The following is an 11,884-nucleotide window of genomic DNA, read 5'->3' as shown; positions in this document are numbered from 1 at the left end:
ATCATCAGTAGAGTCATTGTGCTCATTATTTATTCCTGGACTATGAGATTTTCCCAGTGAATGCTCCTTGATCCCTTCTGTGCATATAGAAATAAAGAGACTCTGATAAAAGTAAAAGAGCCCTGGTGACATAATTGGTTATGTATTGCATTACTAACTGTAAAGTCTGTAGTTCAATTTCACCAGTGATTTTGTGGGAGAGAGATGGGCATTCTCCTTCTGTAAAGATTACAGTCTTGAAAGCTTGATGACCATTCACCATCATGAACTGAGATGGACTTGATGGAAGTGGGTGGGTTTTGGTTTTAAGTTAGAAATAAGATTTAGTCAAAAGAGATTGATAGGTGTACACTGTTGTTAGGTGTCATCAGATTGAGTAAAACGCATGACAACCTTATGAACAACATCTCTGAATCCTGTCTTATCCTGCACCATATTCAAAACCCCTCACATATTCAAGTCCACTACTGCAGTCACTGTGTCAATCCACCTGGTTGAGGGTCTTCCTCTCCTTTGTTGTCCCTCCACTTTTCCAAGCATGATGTTCTTATCCAAGAAATAGCCTCTCCTAGCAGCATGTCCAAAGTATATAAGATGAAAATTTACCATCCTTGCTTCCAAGGAACACTCTGGCCACACCTCCAAGACCTCTATATCTTTGCTCTTTTGTCAGTTTATAAGATATTTAACACTTTTCTCCAACACCACAGTTCAGAGACATCAGTTCTTTTTTTTTTTTTTTTCTCTTCCCTATTGTCCAACTTTCACATGCATTTGAAAATACCACGGCTTGGATCAGGTACATCTTAGATCATAAACTGACTCATAAACAGACCATAAACTGGCTTTTCTTCAGAGCTTTCAAGAGGCACTTGACTGCAGATTTGCCCAGTAAAATACATTATTTGATTTCCTGATTTCTGCTTCTTTGGATTTTGATTGTAGACTCAAATAAAATGAAGGATTTGAAACTTCAACTTTTTCTCCATCTATTATAATGTTGCCTATTGATCTAGAGGAATTCTGTTTTCTTGATGTATAATCCAATTGAAGGTCGTAGTCTTTGGTCTTCTTCAGTAAAAGCTTCACCTCTTTGCTTTCTGCATGCTAGGTTGTGTCAGCTGCATAACTTGGATTGTTAATGCAGTTCTTCTCCCCATAAAATGTACTCTTTATCCCTTTTTTTTATCTTCTTGAGTATGATCAAGGGGCTTAATGGCATTGTTTGTGGGCTGATACCTCAGAACCATGAATAAGAAATCCTCAATCCTTGATCAAGGAAACCTATAAGAAGGTGACTGTGAGCCATAATTATTTTACTTTAATTTCTTTAGTGTGGTTGAACCAGAGTACTTTATCTGCTCAGCTATAAATCTTAAATGTGGCATTTGTATTATTACTGAAATATTGGTTATTTCTCTTAGGTAAATAGGATATCTGGGAAAAGACTTCTACTTTACACAGTAAAATGAAAATGAAGAAGCAGGTAGGTAGAAATCTGATTATTATTGAAATATTAACCATATGTCCCAGCCACAATTCCAGTTTACCAGTTATACCTATTGTTGTTAGGTGCCATTGAGTCAGTTCAAACTCATAGTGACTGTATGCACAAGAACAAGAAACATTGCCCAGTATGGGGTCAGCCTCACTACCATCGCAGTGTGTGGAACTGTTGTTGAAGCTACTGTGCTGACTCATCTCGTTGAAGGTTTTATTTGTTATGATCCTTCATTTTACCAAGCATGGTGTCCTTCACCAAGAACTAGCCCCTCCTTATGACATCCCCAAGGCGTGTAAAATGAAGTCTCACCATCGTTGCTTCTAAAGAGCATTCTGACTGTACTTTATCCAAGATTGATTTGTTTGTTCTTCTGGTAGTCTATGGATTCAAAAGCTTTTATCAACACAGCAATTCAAAGGCATCTGTTTGTCTTCTTTTTTATTTATTTTTTTAAAAAAATTTAAAAAATACTTTTTATCTGTTTTTCTTTGGTATTCTTTAGTCATAGCTTATGTCTGTAATTCAGGTATGAGAACACTGTCTTTTCATTATCTAATGTCTCCTGCTTTGGGTAGAAGACTTTTTTATGTGGCAAGGCACTTGGGTGAAGTTACTTTGTCTTCTTGAATTGCTGATTCTACTCTGAAGAATGAATGCCTTCAACTTGTGGTGCTGGAGAAGACTCTTGAACATACCGTGGATTGCCAAGAAAACAAATGGGTCTGTCCTGGAGAGGGTGAACCCAAGTTTTGCCTTGGAGGCTAGGATTTTGAAGCTGTGCCTCATATACTTTGGGCATGTGGCCAGGAGAGACCCATCCTTGGAGAAGGATATCATGCTTGGAAGGGTGGAGGGACAGCACAGGAGAGGAAGACCCTCGATGACATGGATTGATATAATAACTGGGGCAATGGGGGTTGGTGTGTCAGAATTAGTGAGACTGGCTCAAGACAGGGCAGGCTTCAAAGCTGCTGTACATAAGGTTGCTATGGGTCACAGGCAACTCGATGGCACACAACAACAACAACAACAACAACAACTCTACTGATTGGACAGAAACTGATAATTTATTTACTTTTTCTGAGCCCACAGTGATTTCCTCTTAAAAAACGAAAAAAAGCAACACACAAACAAGTAACCCCACAAAACAAAGCCATTGCCATTGAGTCAAGTGTGGCAAATAGTAATTCTATAGGACTGAGCAGAATTGCCTTACAGGGTTTCCAAGGCTATAAATCTTTACTGAATCACAGTGGCCCATCCTTCTGTGCAGCGGTGATTTTGAACTTTTGATTAACAACCGAGTTTGCCACTACTATACTACCTTCCTTTCTATTTCATCTCTCTTCTTCCATCTATCCCGCAGTGGATCTAGTGCATGATCCATTTTTATGTTGTTTCTCCATTTTGGCATTTGATGGACCACATGTATAAACAGAAGGAATCATCTCTCTGTTCTTTGAGGAGCCAGCCTTGCACATCATTTAACATAATGGCTGTAGATCTAAGATTGAAACTTAGTGCTGTCTTCTGACTACCATGGTTCAGGCCCGAGGAAGGTTTTTCCCCCCTAGAAAAACTGTCGTAACTGTGTCAGTTTCATATACTGACAGCAGCCTTTTCTCCTAAAGCAATGCATAGCACTGTTCTTGAAGGAAATGGGAGAAACTAAAAATAGGAGGGGTGGGGGGAAGTTTCCTGAATATCACCAGGAAAGCTTGTAAATTTTACCTGAAATTCTGCTGATAGAGCCTGGTTAGCGAATGCCACATCTAGGCCCACTCTCCCTCTTCCAGCTTGTAACCAAAGGCTTTATGAAATCTAATGAATATTTCCTATTTATCTTCATATATTTCAGCTTTTCTATTGCTAGAATGTGAAGACAGTTAAGCTTAAGAGCAAGTTTATAGGCTTTTCAGGGCGCTGATGTCATCTGGGGATAGAGTGCATGTGTGAAAACCCAAATCAGACACAAATCATAGAGAAATGCAGTTAATGTTTTATGAGTTCATAAATCCAGAGCTGTAGCTAACACTGGGACCTCCAACAGAAACCTCCAGTCTTATAATTTAGCAGCTCCAAGGATTAATTTCACCACACAGAGTTTGCTGTGGGAGCTAAAACATCCACACGCAAATCAAGGCCATGGAGAATAAAGGAACACATTTCTGGATGGAGATTTGTGAAGGTGCTCTTGTGAACGAGTTTCATAAGGGGCCTTTGACTACTCACCACCTGCTGGTTGCACACCCGAGTGCAGTATCTAGGACAGTAAACTTTCTGTTCAATCAAATTCTCAGTATTTAATAATAAGAAAATAGTACTGTCGAGTTTAGTTGGTGATCGACAGCCATTATTTCATGCAGTTGCTTAAACCTGTGTTCCTATTTTATCAATGAGGACACTGAGGCTAAGTCATGTTAAATACATTATTCAGGATCATGAAGACACAAAGTCATCAAACTGACCTTTCAAACTCTATGTCCAGTTATTTTTGTCGAGTTCTCTTTTACTAGTATCATCTATAATAAGAATCTTTTACACTCCTATACCTATATATTGTTTTATTGTGATTTGAATGAATATTTGAAAATGAAATTGATTTTCCATTCAACAGTTCATACATATTATATTTTGTGATATTGATTATAATTCTCATATTATTTTTTTCTACTTCCTTCCTCTGTTTCCCATTTCCTTTCGTCCTTATTTCTGATCTCTTCCTGCTTTTATCCCTGAGCAAATTTTGCCATTTTGATCTGGTCCTAAGGAGTGCATTGCTTCATGGTGTTATTGGTTATTTTATAGGCCTGTCCATTTTAAAATCATCATTATTGTTTTGCTTGAACTTATATGATGAGTGATTTCAGTTCTTGCCTTGAAGAATATCTAAATGTCATAGTCTTGGGGGAGATTCTATTTTTCTCTATTATTACAGTTGTTATTGTATGCCAGTGAGTTGTAACTTAGGCAGATAATCACACAAGAAGAGATTGCCCATCCTTTTCCCATGGGACAGCTGGTGGATGCCAACCACGTGCCTTTAGGATTACCACTTCTTACCACTAGGCCACCAGAGTTCCCTAATATAACAGTAAGCCTGGTCTTTTTGTATGATTTTGAATTTTGTTCCATGTTTTTCTCTCATTCAATCTGGGACCTTCTATAGTGAACTCGTTCAGAGTGGTTAGCAGTGGTCTTGTGCACCACCTAGTTTTTCTGGTCTCAGGCTTGTGGAGACTGGAATTCACTACATGTTCTATTTAGGCTGGATTTAAAAGTGGCTGTGACACCAGGGATATCATAGGTGATGGCACATGGATCCTATCTGAAAGCAAAGAATACCAGAAGAATGTCTATTTGTCCTTTTTTATTGACTATGCAAAGGCATTTGACTATGTGGATCATTACAAATTATGGTGAACATTGAGAAGATGAGAATCTCAGGACGCTTAATTGTGCTCATGAAAGCTCTATACTTAGACCAAGAAGCTGTTGTGTGATCAAGAAAGTGAACACTGTTATTGTTATTGTTAGGTGTTGTAGAGCTGAGTATGACCCACAGCAACCCTAAGAACAACAGATCTGAACCCTGTTCTATCCTGCATCATCTTCACACTTCCTGACACACTAGAGCCCGTTGCAGCAGTCATTATGTCAATCCACCTGATGGAGAATTTTCTAATCCTTCACCGTCCCTCTGACTTTCTGAGCACCATGTCCCTCTCCAAGGAATAGCTCCTTCTGGCAACATGTCCGAAGTATGTGAGGTGAAATTTAATCATCCTTACCTCCAAAGAGTACTCTGGCTGTAACTTCTCTAAGACATATTTGTTTTTTTTGGCAGTCTATTGGATATTTGTCTTTTTGTGACTGATTTATTTCACCTTGCATAATTTTCTCCCAGTTCATCCACATTATAATGTTTCACAGACTCTTCTTTGTTCTTTAATGTTACATGATACTTCATAGTTTATTTATTCATCCATTGATGGACACTTCAGCTATTTCCATATCTTTACTTTTGGAAATACTGCAGTGAAAAATATCCTAGGCCTCAATTATTAATATGTTTCATTGACTATGCAAAGGCATTTGACTGTGTGGATAACAATAAATTGTGGCTAACCTTGAAGAACATAAGAATCCCAGATCACTTGATTGTGCTTATGTGAAATCCATACTTGGATCAAGAAGCAATCTTCAGAACAGAACAGGGAAACACTGTATGGTTCAAAATCAGGAAGGGAGTGCTTCAGGGATGCTTCCTGTCTCCATACCTTTTCAATCTATATGGAGAACAGATAATTTGGAAAGCTGGGCTTTATGAGGAGGAATGTGGCATCAGGATTGGAAGAAGACTCATCAACAGCTTACATTATGCAGATAACACAACCTTGCTGGCTGAAACTGAGGAGGACTTTAAGCACTTGTTGCAGAAGGTCAAGAATTGTAGTCTTCAATATGGATTGAGGCTCACCATTCAAAAAGCCAATGATTCTCACCACTGGACCAATTGACAGCACTATCATAGATAGAGAAGAGATTGAGGTGTTAATAATTTCAGCTTGCTCAGCTCCACAATCAACAATCTTGGCACCAGCAGTCAGGAAATCAAAAGATGAATTGCATTGGGAAAATCTGTTGTCAGGGACCTCTCCAGAGTACTGAGAAGCAACAATGTAAGTTTGGAGACCAAGATGCACCTGATTCAGGCCAAGGTCTTCACAGTTGCTTACTATGCGTCAGAGAGCAGAACAATGACAAAGGATGATAGAAGAGTTGATGCTTTTGAATTGTGCTGGAGAAGAGTCTTGAACATACCATGAACTGCAAGTACAACAAATTGGTCTGCCTTGGAGAGGGTGAAATCAAGTTTCTCTTTGGAGGCTAGGATTTTGAAGCTCCGTCTCATATACTTTGGGCATGTGGCCAGGAGGGACTAGTCCTTGGAGAAGGACATAATTTCTCAGAAAGGTGAAGGGACGACACAGGAGAGGAAGACCCCGTATGAGAGGAATTGATACAGTAACTGAGGCAATGGTGTTGGTGTGTTGGAATCAGTGAGACTGGCTCAGGAGAGAGCAGGCTTCAGAGCTGCTGTACATAGGGTCGCTGTGAGTTTCAGGTGACTTGATGGCACCTAACAACAACAACAATGACAATCTAGTAATGGGATTGCTGCATTAACTGATATTTCCTTCTCTAACATTTTATGGAAATTCCATAAAGTTTTCTACGGGGGTTAAGACAATAATATTAAATTCTTGTATTCTGTCTTACTAAATTTACTATTGTTGAGGTGAGATGCTAAGACAGGATACAAAAATTTAGTATTATTTTCTTAACCCCTGTGTAAAACTGTATGATGTGTCCATAAAAAGTTACACTGGCTAACAGAGGTCACTCTAGTGGCCTAGTAGCAAGAAGCTGTGCTGCAATCCTGAAGGCATGCATTTTGAGGCCATTGGAGAAGGATGGGTAATCTCCTCCTGTGCAATTATCTGCCTCTGAAAACCCCCCGGAGGGTCAGCTATGAGTTAGATGTGACTCCACAGTACACAACAACGAACAACTGGCTACCAGAGAGAGCTTTTGTTGCCTGATTTAAAATCAGGAAGAATGTGCCTTAGAGTTATATCTTCCCTCCATGCCGGTTCAATCTGTATGCTGAACTAATTATTTGAGAAACTGGACTTTATGAAGAAGAATATGGTATCAAGATAGGAGGAAAAGTCATCAACAACCTACATTATACAGATGATACAACCTTGCTTGCTCAAAGTGAGGAGAACTTGAAATGCTCATTACAGAAGATCACAGAATCCTTCAATATGGATTGCATCTCAACATCAAGAAGAGAAAAAGTCTCACCACTGGACTGATAAACAATGTCACGATAGATGGAGAAAAAATTGAAATTGGCAAAAATTTCACCTTACTTAGATCCACAATTCCTTGGTATCAGCAGTCTGGAAATCAGGAGACATATTGGATTGGGCAAGTCTGCTGTCAGAGACCTCTCCAAATTACTAAAGAGTAATGATGTCAATTTGAAGGCTTAGATGTGCCTGTTTCAGGCCACAATCTTTTAATTCACTTGATATTGTCTAAAAATTGGACAATAAATAAAAATGACAGAAGAAGAATACATGCCTTTGAATTATGATGTTGGAAAAGAGTTCTGATTCCCAAAAGAACAAATAGATGTCTTGGAAAAAGTACAGCCAGAGTACTTCTGAGAGATAAGGATGGTGAAGCTTCATCTCACATGCTTTGGGCATGGTTCTAGAAGAGGCTATTCTTTGGAAAGGGATATCATGCTTGGAAAAAATGTAGAAGGTTGGTGAAAGAGATGAAGATCCCCAATGAAGTGGATTGACACATGATTCTCCAGGAGTGGGCTCAAGTGTGTCAGAGATGATGAGAATAAGATTTAGTTCTGTTTTTATAGACTCACTGTGAGTACTTGACTCGACAGCACCGAACAACATACAAATTGAATATAGCGAAAGAATGCAATCCTGATGCATACTTTTGCTGATTTGAAATAGAGTTATAGCTTAATTCTGTTTGAACAGCCTCTTCTTGGTCTGTGGTCAGATTCCACAAGAGTAGAATTATGTGTTTTGAAGTACCTATTCTTCACAGTGTAACCCATAATTAATATTTAATAATTAATATCTAAACAGTTGAATACTTTTTATAGTAAAAAAAAGTAGGTAAATATCATTCTGATATTTTGTACATTCAGCCAAGATCCTTCTGACATTAGCTGTTGTTTCCTTCATTCCACAACATCTTAAATTATTAAGCTAAAGTATGTAAGAAATTGTGGTTGCTGTGAAGCCAAATACCCATGGTGGAGAGTGTTTGGTGAGGCTCCCCGATTAAAACAAGCTTGGAAGCAGGAATGGCATCCACTTCCACAATAGCTTGCCTCTGGAAACCCTATGAACCTGGAGAAAGGGCCAAAGTTATACAGGAAGTGTCCAGGACTTCGTTCATAGGGTCGCTATGAGTCGCCTGCGACTTGATTGCCCTTAACAACAACAACAACAATGTAACAAATACCACAGTCATCCTTTTCTTTGTGTCTTAAATTCTATTTTTCCTTTGATTTCTGTGCATGGAGGGAAAGTCAGATCAAGTCATACTTTTACAGAAATTTGACTGTTAAAGAAATACTTATTAAACAATGTGAAGATTTTTCCCTAGGTATACAGTAAGGATGTTTCTATTAATTTTTGTCTGGGAAGAGATGGAGAGATTTGGTATATGATTTTTAAAATATAAGGTTTTCTTTCCTTTAATTTTTATTTTAGTATCAGATTTGTGGAGGGAAATAAACACTTGGTAAAATAATTGTTTTTTAAATGTATAGACCTATGAGTTTTAACAGATGTTTAGGTGTTGTAGTCCATAACAAATTGCACTGCTTTCTCAAAGACTTGAATCTGCCAGTGGCTATATGGGAGAAAGAGATGTTTCATCTTATTGTAATTTTAGAGCCTTGGAAACTCAGTTGAGTCAGTAGTAACTCAATGGCAGGGAGTACACAACAGTCCTTTAGTTAGTGATTTGCCCTTTTTTCATCCTCCCACCACTAACCAGCAAATATTATTTCTTTTTGTAAGGAAAACCTTTCCCTAACTTACAATAATAGTGGTTTCATATAATATTTGTCATTCTGTAATTGACTAATTTCACTTAACATAATATCCTCCAGGTTTATCCGTTTTATGAGGTATTCCATAGGTGCATCAATTATATTTAATATTTCATGTTATACCTTTGTGTGCATGTACCATGGTTTGTTTATCAGCTGTTAACAAGCATTTAGGTGTACCTGATTCAGGTCATGGTCTTCGCAATTAGTTGCTATGCATGACAATGACAGAAGAATTGATGCTTTTGAATTGTGGTGCTGGAGAAGAGTCTTGAACATACCATGGACTGCCAAGAGAACAAACAGGTCTGTCCTAGTGAGGGTGAAATCAAGATACTCCTAGGAAGCAAGGATTGTGAAGCTCCATCTCACATACTTTGGGAATGTGGCCAGGAGGGACCAGTCCTTGGAGAGGGACATCATGCTTGGAGGGGTGAAGGGACAGCACAAGAGAGGAAGACCCTCAATGAGATGGATTGACACAGTAACTGGGATAATAAGGGTAGGTGTTTCAGAGAGAGTGAGACTGGCTCAGGATAGGGTGGGGTTCACATAACAACAACAACAACAGGTTATTTCCATCTTTATGCTATTGTGAATCATGCTGTGGTGAACATGAGTGTGCATATATCTATTCATGTCTTATTTTTTTGTTATTTTAATGAATGTTTATAGAAAAGTTGGATTTTCACTTATTTATTATTGCACGTTTTCCTCCTTCCCCATCCCTTTCCCCTTCATCAGTACAATTTTTTAAAAATATTCGTTTATTGTTGCACAATTTTCTCCCCCATCCCCCACCTGGCAGTACACTTTGCAATGTACCTCTTATTCTGGATTGTTGTCATACAAATAATGCCTAATCATATATTCATTTTGAACAGTTTTGTCCTTCATCCGTTCCAATGCAGTGTTTATTATTTATCCCCTCTTTTCCTTATTTCCCCAGAACTCCCTGTTTCAGTCCTGGTTCATAACAGTGGTGTTATACAATATTTGTCCTTTTGTGACTGAGATATTTCACTATTTCACTCAGCCTAATGTCCACCAGGGTCACCAATGTTGTATAATGTTTTACAAGTTCCTTGTTTTCCAGTGCTGTATAGTATTTCATCTTTGTGAATATACTATCATTTTCCTAACCATTCATATGTTGATAGGCACTTGAGTTGCTTCCATCTCTTTGCTATTGTAAACAATGCAGCAACAAACATAGGTGTGCATATATCTGTTTGAGTGGCAACTCTGGTTTCTTTAGCACATATTCTCAGTATTGCAATTGCTGGGGCAAATGGTATTTCTATTTCCAAATTTTTGAGAAAGTGCCATACCACCTTCTATAGTGATTGCACCATTTTACACTCTCACCAGCAGTGAATAAGTGTTCCAATCTCTATACAACCTCACGAGTATTTGTTGTTTGCTTCCCTGTTGAACTTTGCTATTGCTGCTTGGATGAGGTGATATCTTACTATTGTTTTGATCTGCATCTCTCTGATAGTTGGGGATTTTTAACAATTCTTCATGTGTTTGTTTCCCATCTGAATGTCTTTGATGAAGTAGTCTATTCATTATTCCTATCCTGTGCCCATTCTGTGATTTACCTTTTTCTTATTGTAATGACTCATGAACAGAAATATTTCTTCATGTATTTGTTGGCTATCTGAATGGATTTCTTCTTTGGTGAAATGTTTGCGAGTTTGACTTATTTTTTAAAGAGATACATTCTTTGGGTTTTTGTTAGGGGAGTGAGTCTTAATTGTCTCCAGATCAGTATCATAAAAATTACCTGAAAACTTGGTGGTTGTTGTTTTTGTGCACCATAGAGTTTGAACTGACCCATAGCTGACCCTCCAGCAGGTTTTCCGAGGTAGTTAATTGCATGAAAGAAATTTCCCATCCTTCTCCCACAGAGCAGCTGGGGCCTTGAACCACATGCCTTCAGGAGTGCAGTGCAGCTTCTTGTTACTAGGCCACCAGAACTCCCTGAAAACTTGGTAGATAAGCAAATCCTCAATCTCCCCAATTTAATCGAACCAGAACTTCTGTGGCTGAATCCCAGAAAAAGATTTTAGTAAGTCCTTCAGTTGATTCTGACATATACTCAAGTTTGAGAACCACTGTCATAAAGGGAAAAGCTGCTGTTGCCAGTAACTTTTTATATTAGAGAAGTAGATCTGCTAGATCTTGTTTTCAAAATAATTCATTCAATAAAATAAGCTAATGAGTACCACAGGGCCCAATCTCTGCTATTGGTTTTGTTCACTCTTGCTTAGAATTTTCCTCTTTGGAAGAACTGTACTTACCTTCTCTGTATTGACTTGAGGTTACATCTGCTCTGATTATCTACCAATTCAGGACCATTGTTTTTGCTTTCCAGGCATTCCTTAAAAATTATTGATGGTACTCTTATCTTGTCTTAAGTACTGATGTTGTTGTTGTTATGTGCCGTTGAGTCATTCGCGACTCATAGCGACCCTATGTACAACAGCCCTAAACCGTGCTCTATCCTGTGCCAATCACACTGTCTCTGACACACCCAACCTGATTACCCCAGTCACTGAATCAATCCACCTCATAGAGGGTCTTTCCCTCTTGCGCTGTCCCTCTACTCTATCCAGCATGATGTCCCTCTCTAAAGACCTGTCTCTCCTTACAACATGTCCAAAGTATGTCAGACGAAGCCCCAGAATCCTTGCCTCCAAGGAGTA

The sequence above is a fragment of the Elephantulus edwardii genome, unplaced genomic scaffold, assembly GCF_000299155.1.
Source record: "Elephantulus edwardii isolate Elephantulus edwardi_28Jun2011 unplaced genomic scaffold, EleEdw1.0 scaffold00040, whole genome shotgun sequence".
Lineage (NCBI taxonomy): Eukaryota > Metazoa > Chordata > Mammalia > Macroscelidea > Macroscelididae > Elephantulus > Elephantulus edwardii.
This window is presented reverse-complemented; position numbering follows the sequence as displayed.